Source organism: Mastomys coucha, unplaced genomic scaffold (genome assembly GCF_008632895.1).
Source record: "Mastomys coucha isolate ucsf_1 unplaced genomic scaffold, UCSF_Mcou_1 pScaffold7, whole genome shotgun sequence".
NCBI lineage: Eukaryota > Metazoa > Chordata > Mammalia > Rodentia > Muridae > Mastomys > Mastomys coucha.
Genome location: NW_022196913.1, coordinates 77526769 through 77552563, shown reverse-complemented (window position 1 = coordinate 77552563; position 25795 = coordinate 77526769). Strand labels below are relative to the sequence as shown.

Below are 25795 nucleotides of genomic sequence, written 5' to 3'. Positions count from 1 at the left end.
GTGATCCACGAGCCCCGCCCTCCCTCCTACCTCTGTCCCACTCAGCGCGAGCACCTGAATTACAGACACTTGCACAATCATGCCTGGCTGTTGCTTCTTTTTCTTCCTCTGTTGTTTTTCCAACACTAGGTCTCACTATGTAGCCCTGGCTGGCCTGGAACTTGCTTTGTAGATTTCTGCCTCTGCTCCTCAGCTGCTGAGATTAAGGTGTATGCATGCCATCATGTCTGGCTTCTCTGGCTATTTAAGTAAATGATGAAGATTCAGACTTAGTTCCTTAATTCCTCATTCAGACTTAGACTCATGCAAGCCATCTCTCCATCCCAGCTTGTATTGTTTTGGGGATTTATTTTTAATTGCCTATCTTTATGCCTGTCTGGTGGGTATGTTCATATGAGAGCAGGTACCCACTGAGACCAGAGGTATCAGGTACTCTTGGACTCATAGGCAATGTGAGCGACAGGTCATAGGAGCTGAATTCAGATCCTCTAAGTTTTCAAAATTGTCAAGATTTCTCTAGCTTCCTCACCCATCCACCACATTTGCATTTTAACTGCTGATTTTAATAATTTTGTGGGTTTCACCTGAATTCTAGTTTCGGGGGTTTTGTTTTCATTTTTGTTTTTTGTTGCTTTTCCCCCCTGCATTCTGCATGCTTAGCATAAATAGAATGGAAGAATTTCCATCAGGCAAGCTTTGTAGTTTGCCCAAGGGTCAACCATGTCAGAACAGGATGTAGGCTTTCTTTTTCCTTTTTGTTTTTTAAGTCAGAGTGTCTCTGTGTAGCCTTTCTGCCCTGAAACTTGCTTTGTAGCCCAGGCTGGTTTTGAACTCAAGAGGTCTGCCTGCTGAGTGCTGGGAGTAAAGTGACGCATCATCACCACCTGGGATAGGCCATAGGTTTTTTTTTCTAGAACGATGGCTTCTCTCCCTCTAAGAAAGCCATCACTGTAGACCACGTCCAGTCGTCTGCCCTGCAATCTAGTCAACTGTCTGCAGCTGCCAGGTCACCCAAGCCCTTGCCCTATGTAACCAGGCTCCCTGAGATCTAAGCAACCAGAGGGCAGGGCCAAGCTGCAGCAATGCCAGTCCCTTGTATTTGGAAGAATATTGAATTTGATTTTTGACCATGGTACCAATTTAGCTCATTATTTGACAGTGCTTATACCAGCCACGTTTTAGATGCCAGTGCTCAATGGTCCCGTGACCCTCCTACCAATAACCTTTCCATCAGAGGGTTACATTGCCTGGGAAGAGGAGGCATGGCACAACACAGACCCTCCTGCATTAAATCAGCTCCCACTCTGAGTGGCCGCTGGCAGCTGGAAACTTGATTTAGGACTCAATTTACTGTTAAGGCCCATTGTTCTTGTGTACAAAGAACAATGACCCAGGCTCCTTTTTCTTTTTCTTAAGCACTCTAGATTTCATGCTATTAGAATGTCCCTCATTTTCAATTCATTTACTTTCTTTGAATAGCAAACACACTTAGTAATTAGGGACAAAAATAAATACCTCACTATTTTTTTTTCTGTTTTTTTTTTTTGGGGGGGGGGAGTGAATCCAAGTCCTGCTGATGCAAAGCATGAACCTCGACTTCTGAGCTATGCTCCCAGCCATGCAACTCCTAAGCTTTGAGGAGTTTCCTCCCTCTGTGTGACTAAAATTTAAATTTATTTTTTAAAAAAAAACCTATTCATTCTTCTCAACTTATATCAAATAGTTTCTTTTTCTTTTTGTTATTGTTTTTAGTAGTAGTAGTAGTAGTAGTAGTAGTAGTAGTAGTAGTAGTAGTAGTAGTAGTAGCAATTATGTGTGTACACATGTGGGAATACTTGTGCCACAGCTTAAATATGAAAGTGAAAGGACAACTTTTGGGAGTGGGTTCCCTATACCTTGTTTTTGAAGCAAGGTCTGTCTCTGTGATGGTTTGACTGAGCTGTCTCCCACATTCTGGACATTCGTAGACTTGGTCCCCAGGTGCTAGCTGTTTGGGGAGGCTTAGGAGGTATGGCCTTGCTAGAAATGTCACTAAGGGCAGACTTCGAGAGCTTAAAGAGTGGTTGTTTCCAGTTCATTCTCTCGGCTTCCCATTTGTAGTTTGAGAAGAGAGCTCTTAGCTGGTCCTGCTGACATGCCTCGAGCTTGCTGCCACAGTTCTCTGTGATGTGATGGTGACAAACACCTACCTCTCTGAAACAATAAGCCCCAAATAAAACCTTCTATGCATTGCCTTGTCATGGTGTTTATCACAGCAATAGAAGAGGAGCAGACACTGGGAACAGGGGTGGGTTACTGCTGCTGTGAAGAACCTGGCCATGTGTCTTTTCTTCTTTCTCTCTCTCTCTTTTTCTTTCTTTCTATCTTCCTTTCTATTTTTTTTTTCCCTCTTTGTTTTGTTTTGTTTGGAATATGGAAGGCTTTGGAACTTTGGACTGGAAAGTGGTTGAACATTGTAAGCAGAACTTACTGCTTCATCCCAGTAGGGATATGGAAGACAGTAGAGCTTGGAACAATGCAAACTGTGGAGGCCCTGTTCAAGAGGTTTCAAAGGGAAAGAGTATCTATCAGCAACCAGGAAACACAGGTGGAGACCTGTCTTGTGCCATCTTGGCAAGAATACAGCTGCTTTCTGCCTGTGTCTTGAGGGCTTGCCTAAGGCTAGATTACAAAGTGATCGATTCATTTATTTGGCAGAAGACATTTCAAGATAGCCTAATATTGACTCTGCTGTGCTGTTATTAGTAATCACTCTTATGCAGGTCTACAACGGGAAAGAGAAGGGGGCCAGAAAGAAATACAAACTGTACAGTTTGAAGAGGAAAAAAAAAAAAAGCACCAGGAAATTTAATGTTGCAGCTAAGGCTAGTGCTGAAAGAGAGAAACCAGTTCTTTAGTGGAATAAAGCAGTGATTCTCAACCTTTCTGGACCTTCTAATACAGTTCATGTTGTAGTGACCCTCAACCATAAAATCATTTTTTTTTTTGCTACCTTATGATTGTTATTTTTCTACTGTTATAAATCACAATGTGAATATTTTTAAAAACAGAGGTTTGCCAAAGGGGCTATGGGCCATGGGAATGAAGGGAGGGAGGGGTACTCAAGGCAAGACTGCACCTAGCTAGGCTTCCAACTTGTGAAAAGACCCAATTGACTGCCTGCCCCCACAAATGAGCACCAAACTTCTGCAAATGTCATTTTAAGGCCTACGCATCTAGCTCAAGTTGGCAGCTGAAACTGGTAATGTTGTCTATGTGTCCTGAAGGACACACAAGCCAAAGCGTTGTAGGATTTTCCTCTATGGTCTCAGAGAATCACTGAGGCCAGTGTGTGGCAGGTGAGTCCCTGCATGGAGTCCCCTGAGAACTCATTGTATGAAGCTTTGGAAGGGAAGCCTGGTTTGCATTCTCCAGTGAGACCTCAGGATTTCAGAGTTGCCATAGCTGATAGATGTCTTCCAAGAAAAGCTGCACATAGGGAGGGGAACCACCCTGTCTCAGTTAGTTCTATCGCAGTAAGGAGGTACCATGACCCAGGCAACTTATAAGAGCAAGCATTTAATTGGGGTCTTGTTTATAGTTTGAGAGGATAAATCCATGATCACCATGGGTCGGGGAGGAGTGTGAAGGCAGGCAAGTGGGCCTGGTGCAGGAGAAGAAACTGAGAGCTTACATCTCACATGCAAGTTACAAGAGGAGAAGAGGGGAGGGGAGGGGAGGGGAAGGGAGGGGAGAGGGGGGGAGACCGACAGAGGCTGGCTTGGGCTTTTGAAACCTCAAAGCCTATTCCCGAGTGACACACCTCCTCTAACAATGCCACAATGATGCCACAGTGACACAAGGCCATACCTTTAATTCTTCCCAAACTATTCCACTAACTGGAGACAAAACACTCAAACATATGAGCCTATAGGAGCCATTCTCATTTTTTAAAGTATGTTACAGACTGAAAAGCTAGAAGAGTGAAGCTTGTACTGCAGGGAAGGTTGGTCTTGCTTTGGTCCAGTATTTCCTTACTATGCCCTTATTCTTTCCTTTTGGAATGCTAAGTCTACTCTGTGCCAATGGATGCTAAAAATATATAATTTGCTTTTTTATTTTCAGGGGGCTACCTTTAGAGATTGTCTTGAGTCTCTGACAAGACTTTGGGCTTTTGTTGTTTTTTTGTTTTTGGTTTTTTCGAGACAGGGTTTCTCTGTGTAGCCCTGGCTGTCCTGGAACTCACTCTGTAGATTGGACTGGCCTTGAACTCAGACATCCGCCTGCCTCTGCCTCCCAAGTGCTGGGATTAAAGGCATGCGCCACCACCGCCCAGTATGACTTTGGACTTTTAAACTGTACTGAAATTAAAGAAACTATGGGGGCTTTTGAAGTTGGACTAAATACATGGGGCCAGGGAGTGGAATGTGGTGGTTGAATAATAAATTTCCCATAGTCTCTGGCATTTGAAGACTTAGTTCTCAGTTGGTGGCTCTTTATGTGGAGGCTTAAGAGATGGAGCCTTCCTTAAGGAAGTATGTGGGTTTTAAAAACTTAGCCGTGTTATCTCAAGTTTGTTTTCTCTCTTTCCTGCTTGCTGTTGGGGATGTGAGCTCTTAGTGGCTCCTGATGCCATGCCTGGTGCTTGCTGCCATGGTTCCTAGCTATGATGGTGATGGCTACAGACCCATCTTTCTAGAACACTGTAAACCCAAAATAAGCCCTTCCTTCTCTAAGTTGGCTTGGCTATTGTGTCTTGTCACAGGGCTAGAATGGTAACTAAGAAGATCTCTCTTGCTGTCTCTGGGGCACTAGATAGATACTTTATGCTATCTATCCAGTGGCTTGGGAACATGGGAGGTGGGAGCTTCCTAGCCATTCTCTTGTCATTGCCTCCCACCTTTATACAGAGATTACATATGTGTACTTGCACATCTGGTTTTTTACATGGGTTCCAGGGATCAAACACATCAGGGTTGTCCTGTGAACACCTTTCCCTGCTGAGCCATCTCACCAGCATCTTGTTTTGTATTCTGAGATATGGTCCCACACTGTAACCCAGGCTGCCCTGGAACTCACTATACAGCCCTAGCTGTCCCCAAATGCTGGGAATATATGTAAACTATAAGTGGTCAATCAAATGGTCAATCACTGGTTAAAAGCATCCTAATTTTAATTCGGATAGGCAAAGAAATACAAGTTCTTTTATTTTTTTGGTTTTTCAAGACAGGATTTCTCTGTCTTGAAACTCCCAGGAACTCACTCTGCAGACCAGGCTGGTCTCAAACTCAGAGAACCACCTGCCTCTGCCTCCCAAGTGCTAGGATTAAAGGCATGTGCCACCACTGCCCAGCTGAAATACAAGTTCTTTATATCAAACTGTGCATTTAAAATATTGCCAAATTATATTTTCAAATATGAAATAAATACACCAAATAAATATACTAAGGAATCCCTCCTGGTCTTCCATGCTTTCAATGCAAACATTCTCTCTTGTTAAAGTCCAGCAACAAACCAGCCCTCTGCTGCATGAGACACTCTGTGTCTGTTAACAAGTCTTTAGAGGTCATGCCGACGACTGTCCTGAGCATTCTGTACAACTGAAAAAGAAAATCAAATATAGAGTGGACTGGAGGGGAGAAATGGAGGTTGATACTATCACATTTCATTGTGTACATGTATTAAATCCTTAAGATTACAATATTACATAAACAAAAAGCAAAAAATGAAGTTCTTGTCCTAACGAAAACACCTTGTTCACAAAGGTCAGACAATAATTGTTACATCAGACAAGACATTCAAAGCCCTACAGGAAGGCACAAACCACACCTAGTGGAACTGTCTGGCTGACAGCTCCCTGACCTTACCTCTGTCGCCACTGTAAAGTCTCTTTTCTTTTTTCACCTTGGCTCTCTGTGTCAGATGTCATTTTTTGGCTGGGGGGGGGGTGGTAGGGGTGGGTCTAGTGTGGTGGTTGTGGGGGGCAGTGTTTCAGTCTGTAGCTCAGCCCAGCCTGAAGTTTACCATGTAGTCCAGGTTGGTCTCCAACTCAGGATCCTCCATCCTCAGAGCACCCCCACCCCCAATTGCTGGGCTGATAGGCCACATCAGACTTTTTAGAACATGAGTCTGACCCTCTCTGTTCAACCAGGTAGTCTTGAGCAGGCAAGACAAGTGGTACAACCTTTCTCTTATGTAAAGTGAGTTTTGACTTTTGATGAGCTATGCAACAAGCTTACTGAAAAATCAATAACAAAACACATTGACCTGTAACACCTCTGTTTTAGTTAGGGTTTCACTGCTGTGAAGACAGCACGACCACGGAGACTCTTATAAAGGAAAACATGTCATTGGGGATGGCTTACAATTCAGAGGTTTAGTCCATTGTCATCATGGCGAGAAGCATGGCAGCATGCAGGCAGACATGGGGCTGGAGAAGCTGAGGAGGGTTCTACATCTTGATAGACAGCAGCAGACTATGTCACATGCTGGGCATAGCTTGAGCATAGATGAACTCAAAGCCAGCCTCCACAGTGACACACTTTCCCCAACAAGGCTACACCTACTCCAACAAGGACATATCTCCTAATAGTATTACTTCCTATGGCCAAGCATTTCAACACATGAGTCTATGGAGGCCATTCCTTCCTATTTAAACCACCACAACCTCAGATAGTGTCTTGTGTACACACACACACACACACACACACACACACACACACACACTGAGTGATGGCTATTCCTAGTTGTCATCTTGATTATATCTGGAATGAGCCAGAAATGGAGGGAGGGCTCACCTATGATCCAGACTTTGAGGCTGGAAGATACATGTTCTGACTTGGATCTTGGCATGGAGATCTGGAGGCATAGTGGCCTTGAAAATCTTAGGTCCAGGCAAGGTAGTACATTCCTTTAATTCCAGGAGACTGAGGCAAGCAGATCTCTGAGTTCAAGGTCAGCCTGGGACAAATCAAGTTTTAAATCAAGTTGTTGTGGTACACACCTTTAATCTGAGCCACAGCTTCTGCTGGAGGCCTACATAGGGTCATTAGAAGGAGGAAGATTTTCTCCTTCAACTGCTTGCACTTTCTTGCCAGCATCTGTTGGAACCTACTTCTACAGAAGACCAGCTGAAACAACTAGATTCTTGGACTTCCCATCCACAGCTGCCCATTGTTGACTTAGTTGGACTGCAGACTGTAAGTTATCACAATAAAGTCCCTTAAACTATAGGGGCATTCCATAAGTTCTGTGACTCTAGAGAACCATAAGACACACACACACACACACACACACACATGCACCTACACAGGCACTTTAGATGTGGATTTCTTTTTCTTTTTTTAGATTCCTTTTTTTTTTTTAAGATTTATTTATTTATTATATGTAAGTACACTGTAGCTATCTTCAGACACACCAGAAAAGGGCGTCTGATCTCATTATGGATGGTTGTGAGCCACCATGTGGTTGCTGGGATTTGAACTCAGGACCTTTGGAAGAGCAGTCAGTGCTCTTAACCGCTGAGCCATCTCTCCAGCCCTAGATGTGGATTTCTTATGTCTCTGCCTAGACTGGCCTGTCTCAATCTTCAACTTAGTCTCTACTAGCAGAGTACAAGCTGTGACACTGTATCTAATTACATTTTCCATTGCTGCTGTTGTTTGAGACAAGGTTTCTCTGTGTAGCCCCAGCTGTCTTGGAACTTGTTCTGTACACCAGGCTCAAATTAAAAGATCTGTCTGCCATTGCCTCCAAAGTGCTGGGATTAAAGGTCTTTGTCCCCACACTTGGTTATTATTCCTAGTAATAGTTTGTTTCTCTAAAACATATATCTTAAGTGTGTACGTGTTTTGCCTGCATGTGTGTCTGTGCACACTGTACATATGTGGTACCCATGGAGGCCAGGAGAGGAACTGGATCCTCTGAAACTGCAATTATACATTATGGGGTCTGTATTGGTGCTGAGGACTCAAACCCAGGTCCTCTGGAAGGCCAGCAAGTGCTTTTAACCTCCAAGCCATTTCTCCAGCCTTCTCTTTCTATGCTTGATCTTAACCAAAAGGCTGAGAATCACTTCAACCTTTTTTCCATTCCCTTTTTTCTTCCTCCCCATTTTCTTCTTTTGTTGTTGTGAACAAATTCAGAGTTACCTGTATCCTAGGTAAACGGTTTACCAACTGAGGTACACCTTCAGCCCCTAAGAGTTTTGGGGGTGTTATTTATTTGGTTTTGTTTGTGTGTGACTATCAGAGAATAACTCGGGGGAGTTGAGTCTCTCTTACCATGTGAGTCCCTGAGAGTGAACACAGTAGGTACCTTTACCAACTCAGCCACTAGCCTTGATACCATTATTAACAATCATTTCGGGCAGCAGAATTAGTTCACGAAGCTAGACTACTTATTAAAGCACATAGAACAAACCACAATTCAAGCAAAGAAGTTGATTTCAGAGCTCCTGTTTTCTAAGCTCCCACCACAAATGTTAGGCTACCCCAGGCAATTGTTTTGAGATAAGAGCTATAAAACCTTTCTGACTATGTATTGTCCTACCCAACAAACAATACACTGCCTGGCTGCAGAGTGCAAATGAAATTAACTTTCCAAGGGTTTCCTAACTTCCAAAGAACACAGGGGGACATAACATCAGAGTTATGGGTCATGTAAATTGCATTTAACTTGTAAAACTGATTATCACTTTGGCCTCTGACGTAGATTTCTAAATCAGTCCTCTTAAATTAACAGTGAGTAATCTGTTGTTTCTTGGAGTAACGGAAGACGTCAGAGTACTGCTTGTGACTCGCTTATCAGAAACCATCCAGGTCATCAGGAAAGTTAAAATGCTGACCTACATCCAGTGACACACACAGCCACTGAAATAAAATAGGGCGTTTTGAACTTCTCATGCTTGGAGTTGAAACTGGGCTCTAGTCCCCTCTGTTTGCCATGCATCCTGTCTCTGGGTAGATGTGGACCTGGCTGATGGCCAGTGCTGGGATGCAGGGCACCAAGAGACTGGAAGGCCATGTGACCCTATTGATCTGGTCCTACACTGTGTATAAATAAATACATAATAAAAGCATTCCTTATGCAAAGTGAAACCCTACCCAAGTAAATTACATTTATAAAATAAAGGGATACATATTCATTTCAAAGGGAACAGCATATAATCTGAACTTTATACTTGGCAAACAACTGTTTTAACAACCTTTACTTTTTACTATAAAATAATTATCTGTGATATATGTGTGTGTACATACATGGAAATGTATGTATATGTGGAGATTAGAGGACAACCTGTGGGAGTAGGTTCTACATGTTACCTGTCATACACACACACACACACCCTACACTTCACAGTTTCAGGTTGCCCACACTGGCCTTGATTGACCTTTGCAGCTAAGGATGACCCTTAACTCCTGGCTCTCCTGTTGCTATCTCCCAGGCAGGGAGATAACTCATGCAACACTATCCCAATATCTCAGATATTTTTTGTTTATTTGCTTGGCTTTTTTGCAGAACTGAGGATCCAACCTGGGGCTTGCACAGGTTAAACAATGTTTTACCTCTGAGCTGCACACAATGACCTCATGTTTCAAGATGTGACTGTTTTACTCAAAATAGATACAATTTTTGTTTTTATAGAATAGGGAATACCCTAGCAATCTCCTTTAGTAATAAAAACTTGCATTATCCCCCTCCCCCATCAACAAGGTCTTGCTATATAGTCTAGGCTGGCCTTAACTTCTGAGACTGTACTGTTTTATATTGCTATACCAAATGGTCCACGATGGAGGGGCTGGGATCTAGTAAAGACACTTTTGCTGTGAGGTCCCCTAATAGAATAAGGAGATCTCAAGAACAAGAGGGAGGGAGTAGGGAACTGAACTTGCTCCTGCAGAAGGACCTCTTCTTCGTAATGGTGTTCATCCACTCGCTCTACCCATAGGATCTAATCTCTCTCACTAGGCCCCACCCGCTAAGACTGTTACAGCAGGACATAAGCATTCAAACCAGAGCTCTTAGTAACTGACATTTTTTTCTCAATTATTATTGGTCATATTTACTTATGTGACTGACTGACTACATGTGATTTTTATTAGACACCAGTGATTTTACGCTCACCTATTTTCAAGTGACTTACCTTTATAAATTTATTCAATCTTTTCTATCTATTGGCACAAAAGCAAGTACGTTTGAATCAATGGATCAGAATGACCTAAGTGTAAATGTAATTATGATTTATAATCTCAGGGCTCTCTATTTAATAATATTTTCACTGGCACTACCTGTAGATTTGTGTATGAGTAACCTGACTTGGCAAAATAACCCAAACCCCAAACCTCAAACATAATTAAATATGCTGTTCTCATTAGATAGTCATCATTCCCTTAGTTCCCCACTATGTTGTCTGTTTCAACCCAGTACAGTTTTTAAGTTTCTATTCTGTTCATTAAAAGGTAACATTGTTCTTTCAATTTGAATACACATGGCTACATAGTTTCAGTTAATGTTGCTGAATCCTTCCTGCTGGTAAGTGTTGGATTAGGCTCCAGTCCAGTACCCTACCACCCAGAGAGGTCAACATTCCCGTTTTAAACTGTTCCTCACTTGAACTTCCGCAACCTCCTGCCCTCCTACTCCACTGAAACTGTGCAATAGAAAATCTCAAATAACTTTTCAGACCCTTTCTCCACTAATGACGGTACTTGGGTCTCAAATGCTCTTCCTGTCAAAACTCAGGTTTTTTTTTTCCCCACCTTTACAATATTTTCTAAAAAGGAATTAACTCTTAAGGTTGTCTTTCCCAATGCCTTTGATAAAAAGCCAAACAACATAAGGTTGGAGTTTACCAACATTATTCCATTTGCTAACACTACAAGCTCCTTTTCATCCTATTTCAGGGATATGACAATCATGCTGTATTGGAATGAACACCCCACTCTTAAGTGACTCTTCTAATTCTCTACTTTTTGACCAGTCCTTTTGGCCTTTCCTGCCCATGTCCATTCTCCCTGGCATTTCTCTAGGTGTTTTTTGTAACTTCCATCTCTTATTCAGTGCAACATTTCAATTGTGTCTATAATAAAGGCTCCCAAGCTCACACCAAAGGGCTCTACATCTCACCATTTCCATGGCCCACCTGAACTTGGGTTCCTTTCTTTGCAGGAGGAGGCTCTCTCATCACCCAGGCTGAGCTAGAAATGGTCTGAAATGTATGGCAACCTTTCTGCATCTTACTCCCACTGCCCTCAGTGCTAGGATTACAAGGTATGTACCATCACATATGTTTTGGGTTTTTGTTTTTTGTTTTTTATTTTGAAGGGGGAGAGTGTGAGTATCACTATCGTTATGAGTTAGGGTCTTACTGTGTAGACTTGGATGGCCTGGAACTTGCCTCCTGCCTCTGTCTCCCCAGTTCTGGGATTATATGCTGAATCTCTTAGTAAGATTGTGCTTGTTTCTGCCAAACTATCAATCTTTTCTTTGCAATCCACTAAATAATCTTTTCAAACATCTCTTGGTGTGTGGTGGCATCCTACTGTAATCCCAGCAAGAGGGAGGCAGAATCAGGAAGACTGGAAGATCCGGGCTACATAGTGAGGCCATGAATCCAATAAAAAAAAGTAGCCTACCATGGGTATTTATATTTATTTATATGTATATATATATATGACATTATGAGTATGATATTCAATGTTGTCCCTATTTAAAATGTTTCTAGAATGAAGGGCAAGTTCTAATCCCTTCTCAATCTCTCCTAATAGAACTTTTTATTTATTCTCCTTTGCAACCATGCCTCTAGAGTAGAACCAGAAAGGCCACTCCCACGTCTCCAACCCACCCATTTCTGTCCTTTCTTTCATCTACTTCCTTTGCCAGAACTCTGGCTCTCAGAATCCTGTTTTCCTGGAACACAGGCCCTAGATTCACTCTGAACTGTTTCCTGGGAACTTCTCTCTCAGACAAAGCCATTTCTTCCATCTAATTAGTTCCTTGCAGCATTTACCTTGTTATCTGCCAACAATTTGGTTATTTTATGAACATTCCATTTCTCCTGCTAGACTGTTAACAAAATGTCAAATGGTGTGTTCACGTGGGCAAGAGCCTCCTTGGGAAATTGCTGTGGTCTGAATGGATCAGAACTTAACCAACAGTGTTAGAGGCTGAGCACAGTGGATCAGCACTTTGCATTCCAGCACTCTATAGGTCAGGACTGATATAAATTTAAGGCCAGCATGGGCAACATATTAACTTCCTGCCTCAAAAAAGGAAAAGGGGAAGGGAGAGAAGGATGGAGAAGGAGGAGGTAAGAGAAAGCTAAGACATGTCAAGAAAAATAGGGAAAACAAACTTGTAATACTCCCAACTTGTAATACTCTCTACCTCTGAAACATTCTGGCCTTACCAAACCTGCAAGGGGTCTTCCTTTCTTTCTGCTTTGATGTTTTATTAATTACTGCACCAATTACAAGATAAATGGAGTGAAAGAATGTGAAGGGGAGGGTTCAGGGTCTTACTTTAAAAGATCTTACTTTGGAGGGGCATCAAAAATAGGGCACAAGACTGTCATCTCGATCCCCTGAAGCTGAGGCAGGAGGTTTGCTATTTGGAGGTCAGTTTCAGCTACAGAGAAGTACTGTCTGCCTGTCCCTCCCGTTGTGCTGAGTCTGGAGTTGCAAAGATTTAGTAGGCTAGGACTTAGAGCTAGTGCTAAAATGGCCTTTGTTGTGTTTTGTCTTCATTTTTCCAGACAGGGTCTCACTATGTGTAGCTCAAGCTGTCTAGAAACCAGGCTAACTTCGAACTCAAGAGATCCACCAGCTTCTGCCTTTCTATGCTGGGATTAAAGGCATGCACCACCACATCCAGCTAGAAAAAGGATTTTAAACGTGAGGGGGGAAAGGCTACATAGGTCGTTTTACTTTAGTAATAAAAGTGTACTAAAGAATAGAGAAAAGGCCTAGTTGGTGGCACATGCCTTCAGTGCCAGCGCCTAGGAGACAGAGGCAGGTAGAGTCCAGGAGGGCTAGGGTTGCACAGAGAAACTCTTTCTGGAGAAACAAAAGCATAAAAAATAAATAAAAAAAATGACTTCAAAAGGGAAATACAGAGGATAAAAAGATGTGCCTTAAAGTCATGTAACTTCAGCAACACTGGCCCCGCTTTAAAAGGGCTGGGTCTGACTGCACCAACCCTTTTTGAAAATGAAGACAAAGAAAAACCACATTAAAAAAAAATTCTACTGCACCACATTGCAACACGCGAACACTGAGGAACCTTCTGGTACGATCAAAGCCCCAGTAACCACACCGGACTGGTTCTTGCTGGCCATGGGGAACTCGTTTTCATAACGGAGCTCCGCATCCAGCGGAGAGGCGGGAACCTCTCCCTTGGAATACAGTCCCCGGGCACAGTCTACAGTTGTTACATAAACTAGTGCACGGAGAAAGCCCCGTGATGGCGCCCACCCGCCTCTCCTCAAACACTGGTGTCGCTGAGCCGAGGACCCAGGACCGTCCCGAAGACTGCCGTCAGCGTGGACGAACCGCCGGCTCGCTCACAAAGCGGATCGTTTGCTGCTACGGTGCAGCGCAGGCGCCGCGAGGGCGAGGGCGCGCTCCGCGATCCGCCGGGCCGCGCGCCCTCTGCCCCGCCTACGAATCTAGCCGCCCGCCGGGGAGCGGCAGGCCGCGCGAGGGCGGGAAGCGAGCGCCCGGCCAGCACCTGCAAGGCCCAGTGGTCCCGCCCTTCGGCCCCTAACTGCGCAAGGCTGTCCTTCCTCTTCCGCCCCTCCCACATTCCCCGGCGGCACAGACCCCGCCCCCGTCGCGCGGCAGACCGGCCGTCTGTGACGTCGACGGGCCCCGCCCTCCGGATATAAATACTGGCGTCGCTGGCACCGCCTTCCCACACTCTCCGGCTCAACTCTCGCCGCGGTGTTTCCGTTTTTTTTTTTCTCCCTGGTTGTCGCCTGCCTCTGCTCTTCTCATCCTTCTCGCTCTGCTGCTCTGCGGAGTGACGAGGCTGAATCCTCTCCCCACCCAGTTCGCGCCTTTCTCCTTTTTCTCGCGCCGCTCCATTTCTCCAGTTCGGCTGCCGCCGCCACTGCTGCTCAGCTGGTGTCGGTGCCGCGCGTTTCCCCTACGTCGTCCCCGCAGCCTATGGCCCAGGCCGCCTTGGGTATTTCTGCTCAAGGTAACCACATCCCTCTTTAAAAATTCCGCCGAAAAAGAGAAGACGCTTTACCCGACTCTTTGGGCCGTTATCTCACGTGAGTACCGGGCTTAAGGGCGCGGGAGGGTCGGGCGCGCTTGGGCTGGGCCACGCCGCCCTCCCTCGGTGTCCCCGCAGTGCCCCGCAGCCGGCGGCCTCGAACATGGCGGCCGGCCGGCGTGTGTGGCGGCGGCCGGTGGCCCCGGGCGGTGGCCGGAGCCTCGCGACCCCAGGCGGCAGCCGGCGGCCACGGTGGAGCGAGGGGGCGTGTGCGCGTGGGGCCGTGCTCCGGGACAAGCCGGCAGTGGTCGCCCTTCCCTCTCGGGGGCATGCGGCCCCCACCCCACTCCCGTGGTGCATTGCTGTTTCCGGGGAGGGGGGGCCCCGGCGGCAGCCCGGAGGGCTGGGGGTCTCCTCGCCCTCTCCCGGTCTCAGTGCCTGCAGGGGATTGTGGTGCGGAGTGGATGGGCTGCGGCGGCCGGGGCTCCGGGTTATGAATGGAACGGGGCGGGCCTCGAGCCGGCATCTGGTGACAGCTGGGAGGAGGCTGGATTCTTGCGGGCGGGGGACGGGGTGCGGAGTGCGCGCTCCCCCTCTGGCGGTGGAAAGTTGACCTCACTCGGGGCCGGCGGCGGGGAAGCCCCGGTGTCAAGTAGCGAGCGAGTAGGCCTTTGGCCCCTTCTGGAAACCTCGGCGCTGCTGCCCCGCCCCTGCGGCTCTCCTGATTGGGCCAAGTCGCTTTCACTTACTCGGGTCACCTCCCGAAGCCTGGAGATTAGTCACCATGGCTTCGTTTTCTGGTCCTCGCCGCGATCGCGGGGCAGAAAGAGGGCGAAGGGTAGGTTGACGCGGCTTATCCAGGACTCTGTTGGCTGCCAGCGGTTAGTGGTGGCGAAACGTTTTACGGTATCACGTTTCGTGAACGTGAGTTACTGGTTAAACGAAGCAAGCAGTCGGGACACGGTTTACAGCCTCAGGATGTTTGAACAGATTGAGCTCAAGTTTTGTGGTGGATGTGTTAGGTGGTTGTTCTCCTGTCGCGTTTTACCATTAATATACGTTCGGTCTGGGTGAGAGCTGATTAACTTACTCAGGAAAGGATTTTGCGGACTGAACTAGCCTGGCAGAAATCTGTCTGACCGGAGAGAATGCTTGGTACCAATAAGCACTGAGGAATTCATAATAAGTAGGAAAGGATGTTTAAATAAAATTGTAGGTTATAAAGATAAACCGAGTAATCAATTTATCTCTCCAAGGTTTTAGTATGATTCCAACAAAGAAATCAGAGTCGTACTTTCAATTTAGATTCCCTAGCTAACATTTTGCTATACTTACCATCTAGCCAGCTTACTAATTCTGCATTACAAGACATCAAAATGCTTCATAGCTCTAACTTTAGTATTTCCACATATTAAATACAGTTCCATACCCTTAATTTTTAGAAATTGGCAGTAAAATTCGCAATACTTACTTGTACTGTTTGATTAGTTTTTGTTGTTTAAGACAGGACCTCACTTTGTAACCCAGACTTGAGTCGTGATTTACCTCCCTCATCAGCCTTGTGCTAGGATTATAGGCTCAGGACAAGTCTGGCTTATATTATTAGTGAGTTTTAACAAAGTGATGCAGGGGGTTGTACACTGATAATTTCAGGAAGTTCTTGAAGCTAGCCCTGGTCACATAAAGCAAAATACTGTGTCTAAAGAAGAGAGAAAGAACTTTATAGTCTAAATCTCTGTCAAGGTATAGAACATTGTTAACATCCTCACTTAGCTCTCTTGACAGTTCGCAGTTCTTGTGAGGCCCATATAGTCGTTTTTTTTTAAGATTTATTTATTTTATGTACACTGTCACTGTCTAAGGACACCAGAAGAGGACATCAGATCCCATTACAGATGGTTATGAAACACCATGTGGTTACTGGGAATTGAACTCAGGACCTCTGGAAGAGTAGTCAGTGCTCTTAACCACTAAGCCATCTTGACAGCTCCTTGTCTTGTTTTTTAAATCAAAGGACTTAAATGGAGTCAATTGATATACATGCTTTTGTGCAAAAGGCTTTTATTTAGCATATTGTAGGGTTTTAGCATACATGTTTTTATATATTAATCAGGTTGTTTCTGAGTAGTCCATTGTGTGTTTTTATATATGCATGATTTTTTGTTGTTTTGTTTTGTTGCTTTGTTTTTCGAGACAGTGTTTCTCTGTATAGCCCTGGTTGTCCTGGAACTCTGTAGACTAGGCTTGCCTCTAACTCAGAAATCCACCTGCCTCTGCCTCCCAAGTGCTGGGATTAAAGGCGTGAGCCACCACCGCCCTTTTTTTTTTTTTTAAAAAAAAACCTTTGCAGGGCAGTTGTGGTGCATTCCTTTAATCCCAGCCCTTGAGGCAAGGCAAATCTCTGAGTTTGAGGATAGCTAGCTAGGGCTGTACAAAGAAATCGTGTCTTTAAAAACAAACAAACAAAAAACGAAATTTGGAAAAGTTGCAAAGATAATAGAAACATTTGTAAAGATAATGCCAAGAGGAAAGCAATTTTGAGGAGTGTCAAGGTGGAGCTAGATTTGTAGTTGGTCAGTTGCTTGCCTAGAGCCTCCAGCACCCTATAAACCAGGTGAAAAGCACACCTGTGATCCTAATCCTCACATTCATTGTAATCCCAGCACTTGGGAAATGGAGGCAGGAGGATAAGGATTTCAGGTCTTTGGCCACACAAGAGTTTAGGACCAGCCAGTCTAAGGCTACCTGGCCTTTCAGCCCATCTCCACCTCCTCCCCAGTTTACACAGACAGGTCATTCTAAAGGAGAGTAATTTTTCTTTCCTATTTTCTTTTTTGGTTGTTCTAGACGGTTTCAAAACTGCATGCCTATCCTGTAACTCTGTAGTTCCAGCCTTGGAACTCAAAGGTATGACTGCCTTTGCCTTTCAAGTGCTGGGATTCAAAGTGTGAGCCACCACTGCCTGGCCAGGAATTTCTTTTTCGGTATTGCCTTTCATCTGTATTTCACTTATACTTTCTCCTTCCAGATAGACATTTGCATTTACCCTATATGTAGTGCCCATCTTACCCTATGCACTGTTTTTAGTGTCTATTAAAATATCTTTAAAATCAGGGAGCATTTATTTCCTAGTAGTATCACTGTTAAATGAAAAAGTTTAGATATCACTGAAGGACATTAGTGGATGTCTAAAGTTTAATGTCCTCAGTGTTTTACAGAATTGATCTTGGATTACCATAAGCAGCAAAATAATAGCTGTGAATAAAATAGGAAAAAAAATGTCTCATTCGGGATAATTGTTACATTCCTTAGGAGAGAATGAGCTAATTCTCAGAATGATTTAGCTTTTAAAAATTAGGTATTTGAAGAAGTAGAGTGTTTTATAGATTAAAACATAGGAATATAGCTTGTTGGTCAAATGCCTGCATCATGATGGCCATGGGTTCAGAAAATTGCTAGGTCAATATATTATTTAGAATCTGAATGTCATAGTTTTTACACGTTGTTTTGAGATAGCATCTCGTAGAGCCTAGACTAGTTTTCAGCTCCTAATGTAGGTGAGGCTGGTGCTCAACTCTTGATCTTTCTGCTGTTATTTCTCAAGTGCTGGAGATTACAGGCCTGGGTTGTTATGAGTTCTCAGCAACCCTGAATGCTTTTAACAGTGGTCAGTTTTCCTCACTAGGTAGAACATTTTTACTTTGTTTAAATTTGCCTAGATCCTGTTTAGGTCATAGAGTACTTCTGAGAACCTACAAGCTCTTGACCTTGTATATAGTTTCTAGTTTAGTATTTCTGGTTCCCTTTTTACTACTCCTTTCTTAGGAAATATAATCAGGATGTAGTACTTTAAAATAGTAACTACTGAAGCACAAATGATATTTATATTATATTTAGGTTGTATATAGTACTTTGTGAATTTTTTTTTTTTCTAGGTTTTCCAAGACAGGGTTTCTCTGTATAGCCCTGGCTGTCCTGGAACTCACTCTGTAGACCAGGTTGGCCTCTAACTCAGAAATCCACTTCCCTCTGACTCCCAAGTGCTGGGATTAAAGGCATTCGCCACCATTGCCTGGTGCACTTGCACTAAGTTTAGCACTTTGTTTTTTTTTTAAAGTATGACAGGCTTCACATTCAATTGCTTCTGGTGATAGTAAAATGAAAGAGGTCTAGAGGGAGTAGATATAAGGAGAAAAGCTATATAGACTTGCACAGAGCTTTTCAAGTTACTTTTCTTTTAGAGACAGGGTCTAGTGTCTCCTAAACTGGCCTCAGGCTTTCTTATAAGGCATGACCTTGAACTCCTAGTCCCTGGTCTGCACAGATCCTGGGATTACTTGTGTGTACCACCAGGTCTAACTTTTTAGTATTGTAGTAGGAATTTGCAGCAAAGGATAGTATGAGCTTGACCAAGGAGTTCCAAGATTGTGCTAGAACATTTGAAGTCATTTTTGTCATTTTGTTTATTTAATACAGGACCTATCCATGTAACCTAGGCTCATCTTGAATTTAAAATATCCTGCTTAGCCTCCTAAGTGCAGAGGTTACAAGTATATGGTACCATAAACAACTGGAATGTCACTTTAATAGAACACTATTAAATAAGCTAAAACTTACTTAAATCAACCTGTTTGAATTACAAGCTAATTTTTAAAACAGAACTTTCTGTTTTTCTTTATTTCTTTAGGGCGAACTTTCTGACCGAGTATACAACTACCCAGAAGGCCTAGGAGAAGTGCTGTATAGAGAGCAGTTCGACTTCAACGCTGAGCCACCTTGGGAACCTAGCTGATGATAGGGGGGTTCCATCTCCTAACTTGTCCATGTAAGTATCTTCACATCTGAGGAGACCTTAATACAATAAAAACGCTGCTTCAGTGTTTCTCCGAATTTGGAATTATGTCTCCTCTTCAGACTTAAAAATTAATAAACAGATTAGTTAACAAATGTGACTGGTAAGGTTATGTGTATTATTTACCAACAATAACATAACTGACTTGAATGCATAATGAATAGTAGTATATTTAAGATGTTTTATTGAGGTCTGGAGACAAGGCTCAGTGATTAAGAGCATTTGTGTTCTTGGACCCCATTTTAGTTCTCAGCACCCATATTAGGTTGTTCACAACTGCCTATAACTCTTGCTTGAGAGGATCTGACTTCCTGGCACCTGCATACACATGTGCATTCTCATACGCAGAGATGGACATATACCTTCAGATAAGTAAAAATAAAATCTCTTTTTTTAAAATTGTGCCAGTCCAGGTTTTAATATAATTTGGAGAGTGGATTTTGACTTTGGAGTATAATTTCTCATATTCAGTCACCTACATAGTATTGGCTGAATCAGAAAAGACTCAGACTTTGTAAACTGAATCTAGGGCTTCCTCCACACTACAAATGTGCTTCATCAAAGACATTTTAGAAAGCATTCCATGTGATGAGTGGGTGTGTGGGTGTGTATGGGAAGTGAGGGGGCAGCTTGTAGGATTTAGTGCTCTGCTTCTACCCTGTGGGTTCCAGGGATCAGATCCAAGTCTTCAGGCTTGACAGGAAGTGCTGTTGCCTGTGAAGCATCTTGCCAGCCCCCTGGTAAAGCAAAAGATTCTGCCATTCTATTTGGTAAGGCTATATCTTAAGAGTATGAGTGTGAAAACAATTTTAGTTTGTTTTCCAAACATCCTGCTGGTCATGTTTTGCTTTTTATTTTGAAAGAGTTGTATATTTCTTTCCTAAGTACTTTCATCTATTAAGCTTGTAGAAACCAGTGGACTCCCAGCATGCCACATTCCAGATAGTCAAGGATATTTTTTGACTACTTGATATTCTGTGCGTGGATTATTTTAAGACTATGAGAACTGTAATTTTCTCTCAGTAAGCTGGTTTAAGTTTGAGAGGCCCATCTATCTACCTATTTGTTTGTTTATTATTATTTTTGGGGAGGGTGGTGTTTCGAGACAGGGTTTCTCTGTATAGCCCTGGCTGTCCTGGAACTCACTCTGTAGACCGGGCTGGCCTCGAACTCCTAAGGGCTGGGATTAAAAGGCATGCCCCACCACTGCCCGGATTGTTTATTATTTTTTAGGGAGTGGTTTTCTCACTGTAGTTCTGGCTAGCTTAGAAGTCACTATATAAAGCAGGCTAGATTTGTGCTCACAGATCCATGGTGCTATACTACCATTTCCAGATGGTAATCCAGTGCTGGGACAATGGAGATAAGAATCCTGGGACTCACTGACCAGCCAGGCTAGCCTAATGATAAGCTCCAGGTTCATTGAGAGGTTCTGTTTGAAAATGTGGGTGATTCTTGAGAAACACTTGAAATTTACTTCTGGACTCTGTGTACACACATGACCTGCACAAACAAATAAAATTACATTGTAAAAAGTTAAAAAAAAATTCCATCTCCAGGTTTCATGGAATTGAAATGTGGGATTTTGATACTTAAATGGGTTTTACACAGGAATAAATAGCAGTACTAGGAAAAATCTCAGATGGGGCAGTTTCAAGTTACTCTCCAGCTCTAGTGTAGTCAATAAGTATTCCTTTTATAAAGAGAAAAAGCAAGCCAGGTGGTGGTGGTGCATGCCTTTAATCCCAGCACCTGGTAGGCAGCGGTTCATAGATCTCTGAGTTTGAGGCCAGCATAGTGGCAAAGATGGGGGCATCACATGGTGGCGAGGGCAGGGGGAGATATCTTAGGAAAACTAAGAGGTCAAAGTAATGTTTTTTATTTTGGTTATGATATAAATTTTATTGAATAAACAGTTCCAGAGCCATGCATTCTACACAGCCCAAGCATTTGGGAAATAGTGGGTCAGGAACTCATGGCTTGTCTGGGCCACATGAGACCCTGTCCCATTTGTCTGTTTCATTTAGTGTTTATTTTTACATGTGTGAGATGGAGATCACATATCACTGCACACTAACGGAGGTTAGTGGGCAGCTTGTGCCAGTCAAGTTTTCTTCCCCCATGTGAATCCTAGCTATTGAACTCAGATTTCCAGTGTTGCATGGCAAGTACCTTTTCCTGGTGAGTCATATTGTCACCCTATTAAAAGATTTTTGTAACAGACTTTAGTTAAAGTAGGGATGAGTGGAAATGAAAGGTACTCCAGGGAAGAGGGGAGAGAGAGACATACTGGAATTTGGGTATATACTTTTCGAAGGATAGCAGCTGTAAGGTAGAAAGAACTCACTCAGTAGACCAGGATGATCTATAGCTCACAAACATCAGCCTGCCTCTGCCTCCCGAGTGCAGGAATTAAAAGCTTTCGCCACCAGGCTTGGCAGTTTATCTTGATGGAAGAGACTGGCTAAAGATTAGGTTAAAGATAAACCTAACTCAAATTTTTTGCTTCATTAATTATTGCAGGAGACATTAGAGGACTATTTTATGGCTCCTGTTCTTTAGCAAATATTTACATTTGTTTGTTGAGGTGTGTCTGTGTGTCTGTTTGTCTGGACATATGCCACAGACAGGACAATCTGTAGGAGTTGGTTCTTACCTTCCATCATGTAGGTCCTTGGAATCGAATACATGCAAATGCAAACTAATTTGAAAGAAGAACCTAATCTGAATTTGTGCTGAGTTGAAGCTATATTTTTATTGTGTCTGTTTAGTGTTAATGTTGAGTTTTGTTTTAGAAATACTATGATTGCAGGGAGCTAGCTCAATCTCTTTTAGAGTGTTACATAATACCTAACATGTACTACATGGTCCAGAGATACATTGTTTCAAGGGTTTCTATTAAAATAATATAGTTTATTACATTTATTTAATATACATCTTTGTATATGATAGTTGTATCACTGGAATGGGAGTGGGGATCATAGAATTTATCTGCTGAACAATATTGGGGAACTTTTGAAAGAACTTAAAACATTATCCTCCTAGAAATATTTATTACTTGATAATTTGACTATATGAATTGTATTTGAGCTATCTCCCATACTCTTCTAGTATTTTTGTTGCAGATATTAATCTCTAGGATTGGGCATCAGGGTGGATTTTCTTTTTTCCCTCTCTCTGGCATTTATTCATTTATTTATAAATAAAAGTCAAACTCACTATTGTACCCACTGGAAATCACTGCAATACTGCTTCAGCTTCGTAAGCATTGGAATTACAGACACACACACACACACACATATATATACATATATATATATATATATATATGTACTATTATTACACTTGGTTTCAGGATAAGGATTTGAATCAACCATCAATTTTTGAACTAGTTCATTCCATTAAATAATTTTTTTTTTTTTTTTATGTAATTCGTGACTAACCTGGAACTTGCTACATAGACCAAAACTAGCTTCAAAAGCCTAGAGATCCACTTGAAGGAATGTGTCACAACACCCAGCCAGAAGCAGAATTTTAGCTATGCTTTGCTCTGATAGTGTGGCTTTATTGCTTTAATAATTTTGAATGTCTATTCATGACATTCTATGGAGTTGTATAACTTTTTAATTTTTTGAAACACAGTTTAATTTTGGATTCCCTGTTGTCCTAGAACTGCTCTGGGATAATACTGTGAATGGAGTAGCATTAATAGACTTAAAACAGCTGTTGCTATGACTTATCACCCTCAAATTCACTGAGGCTATGGTTCCTGCATAAGACCTGTATAAGATCATTCAGCAGACTGTGGTTCCAAAAAATGGGGAAGGAATATTAGAGGAGAGGGTGTGTTGCAGAGTACCTGGGTTGATTTGGATGGACATGATCAGTATAAATTATATAAATATGTGAGATTGTTAGAAAATAAATGAAACATGGGTTTCATTTATTAGACATAGTGGCACATACCTTTATCCCAGTACTAAGGAGGCAAGGCCAGGTGGATTTCTGAGTTGGAAGCCATCTTGGTCTTATAACAAGTTCCATGCCAACCACGGCTACATAGTGAGATTCCACTCTGTGTGTGTGTGTGTGTGTGTGTGTGTGTGTGATATGAGCTGCTAACAAAAGCTGTAACAAATCACTATTCTTCCCTAAATGCCCTCAGGTTTTTTGACCTATGAGGGGTTTTGGTTGTATATTCTTGTTGGGTTTAATTAAATGCTGATCAGTAAAATTTAACTTACAACATACAACAAAGATCTGTCACTAAATTGTTAAAAATAAATATTTACTTTTGGGCTTGTTCAATGAATGGTTCAGTTGGCAAAGGTTTAATCCCTAGAATCTAGGATGGAGGAAACAAACTGACTTTATAGATTCTCCTCTGATCTCTATATGCCTGCAGAGGCATATGCACACACAATAACGAATAGAATTAAAATGTATAGTTTCCCCTTTTGCTCTTTGCTTTTGTTTTTGAGCCCAGGGTATCTCTGTATTTGTACAGCTCTGGCTATCCTGTGTAGATCAGGGTGGTCTCAAAATCAGTGATTTACCTGCTTTGCTCCCTCTCTTGGGATTAAAGATGTATGATACCATATCTGGCTCTGTATTTTCTTAGCTCAGTATCTAAGCTCAACATAACATGTCAAATTTGGTGTAAAGAAGAGTCAGTTGATATTTTCTACTATGTTCTACATGGAAACCATAATAATACTGATATAGTCTTTAAAATGAATGATTTTTGTCCCATTAACTCCTAAAGAGTATGTATGAATACAAAACGGGAAAACACTTGAAATCCTATACTTCTGTTTCTAGTTATGTAACATAGACTCTTGAACATCTTACCTAGTTTACCATTCAGTAGGATAGTATCACTTCTACCAGACTATAAACTAGCACACATCCAAACAGAAGGTCTACATATATAAGTATAATATGGCTATAAAAGTCCTTTAATTTGGACATTGAGATATTTTAGTATTTGGTGTTTGGGAGATTTGGTGCTCAGCTGTTTAGAGAACATGTTGCTCTTGCAGAGGACCTGATTTCAGTTTCTAGAAAGCATCTATGTGGTAGCTCACAAACACCTATAACTCCAGCTTCAGGGCATCCCAGTGCCCTTTCCCTAGCCTCCTCCCCAGACACCTATGTTTATGTACAGACAGCTATACAATGCACACAGGTAAAATTAATTCAGGGGGTAAAAGGTGAGGGCAACTGGGGTATATTGCCCAGTGGCTAGAGCACTTACTGCTTTTGCAGGGAATTCAAATTTAATTTAACAGTCTATATCTCCAGATCCAGGGGATCCAGTTGCCACCTTCTGGCTTCCATAAGCATGTATATGCATACAATACAAACATAGACACATAATTTTAACTATGTAGACCAGGCTGGCATTGAAGAGGTCTGCCTGTCCCTGCCTTTCAAGTACTGAGACTAAAGGTGTGTTCTGTCAGTTTTCACAAAATATAAATCTTTTAACAAAGCTAATTATGAATCTTATTTCTTAAAGTAAGCTGTGCTCATTTCCTTAATCTCTTCTGTCATATCTTCTGCTCATTCTTGTTCTTTTTTTAATGTAACTCTTCATGGAAATGTTTTTTGTCTAGGCACAGTGAGTTGTTTCATCCATAAAAAAATGCTTTTAAATTGTGCTTATTAGCTTTCCAGTTACTGTCTGCTGAGGCAAACCCTGTTCTGGATATCATCAGTGCTCTATGTAGGTGGTTTCTGGTCCATTAATGGCCAAAGTGCTGTTACCTTTTTACCACTCATTGGATATCCCACTATCTTCTTCATTTGGTATGTAGCTTCTTGGTGCCCTTTTCCTCCTGGAGGTCTATATAGTACAATCATCCTTTAGAAGATTCTTCCAGTGGTTTTTAGTCAGTTGCTTCCAAAGTTACCTTGTGTGGTAAGTAACAGTTTTCTGTTGGCAGATGGAATGCAAAGAGGAGCTTAGACACTCTTGTATATTTTTGAAGTTGAGTGTTGAGCCATCTAATGCTTACATGAAATGTAGTAGAAATGCTTATGTTAGGCATCTTTATAGTAACTATAGTATATATTTCAAAATACATTGTTTTCACTTTTAGTGAGTCAAGGTCCTGTTGAGAAGTGGTTGGCTTTATTTATTAAGGTTGGGTTTCCTGTTTAGGTGTCTGTGAAACAATACTCTCAACCTTTCAGCTCTCCCTGTTCTACTTCCAGGGAGGTCTTCACTTCAGAAACCCAAGACTCATATTCATCCAGCTTGGTGTCAAGTGGGCTGTTGCTGCCAGCATTGTCTTGTGATTATATGAAAGATGTATGAGTTTCTTCTGAAGTGCAATCAACTATATAGAAGCCTTTGTAGCAGGTGTGTAACAAGGCAAGTGCACAGCTGCCAGCAGCCGGTACTCTTGGGAGTGAACATGAGGACTCAGCCACCTCGTGGAAGACTCCAGGGAACAATGTGTGCTGCTTTGGAGCCATTGTTTCTTTTGGCAGCTTCTTCATGGAAAATGTATTATCAAACATACAGGTGTAAATAAGAAATGCTAGTTTTTTTTTCCAGCTATGAGTTCAAAAGGAGATTCTTTACAACAGTAGTGTTGGAATTTCAGCAACACTAAATGAGCTTTTTAGTCATTCATTAATAGGTATTTGGTTGCTATAAAAGTAGCTTTCAAGATGCTAGTAAATAGAGAATACTTTTTAGGAATTGTTTTTTACTTTTGAGTCTCACTGTATCCTGTGCTC

General features: G+C 42.5%; 1 protein-coding gene across 4 annotated transcripts in view; it reads left to right on the top strand.

Moving 5' to 3' along the window:
• The first annotated feature begins 13842 nt into the window (after positions 1-13842).
• The window catches only part of Azin1 (antizyme inhibitor 1), a 31213-nt gene continuing 19260 nt past the window's right edge, over positions 13843-25795 (top strand). For 2 of the 4 annotated variants that reach the window (XM_031358132.1, XM_031358133.1), the window contains exons 1-2: positions 14125-14251; positions 18881-19018. The gene's annotated coding sequence lies outside the window, so the exon portion shown is untranslated. Of the gene's footprint in view, positions 14252-18880; positions 19019-25264; positions 25413-25795 lie in introns of all 4 variants that reach the window. The other 2 variants (XM_031358131.1, XM_031358130.1) reach the window with 2 other exon arrangements.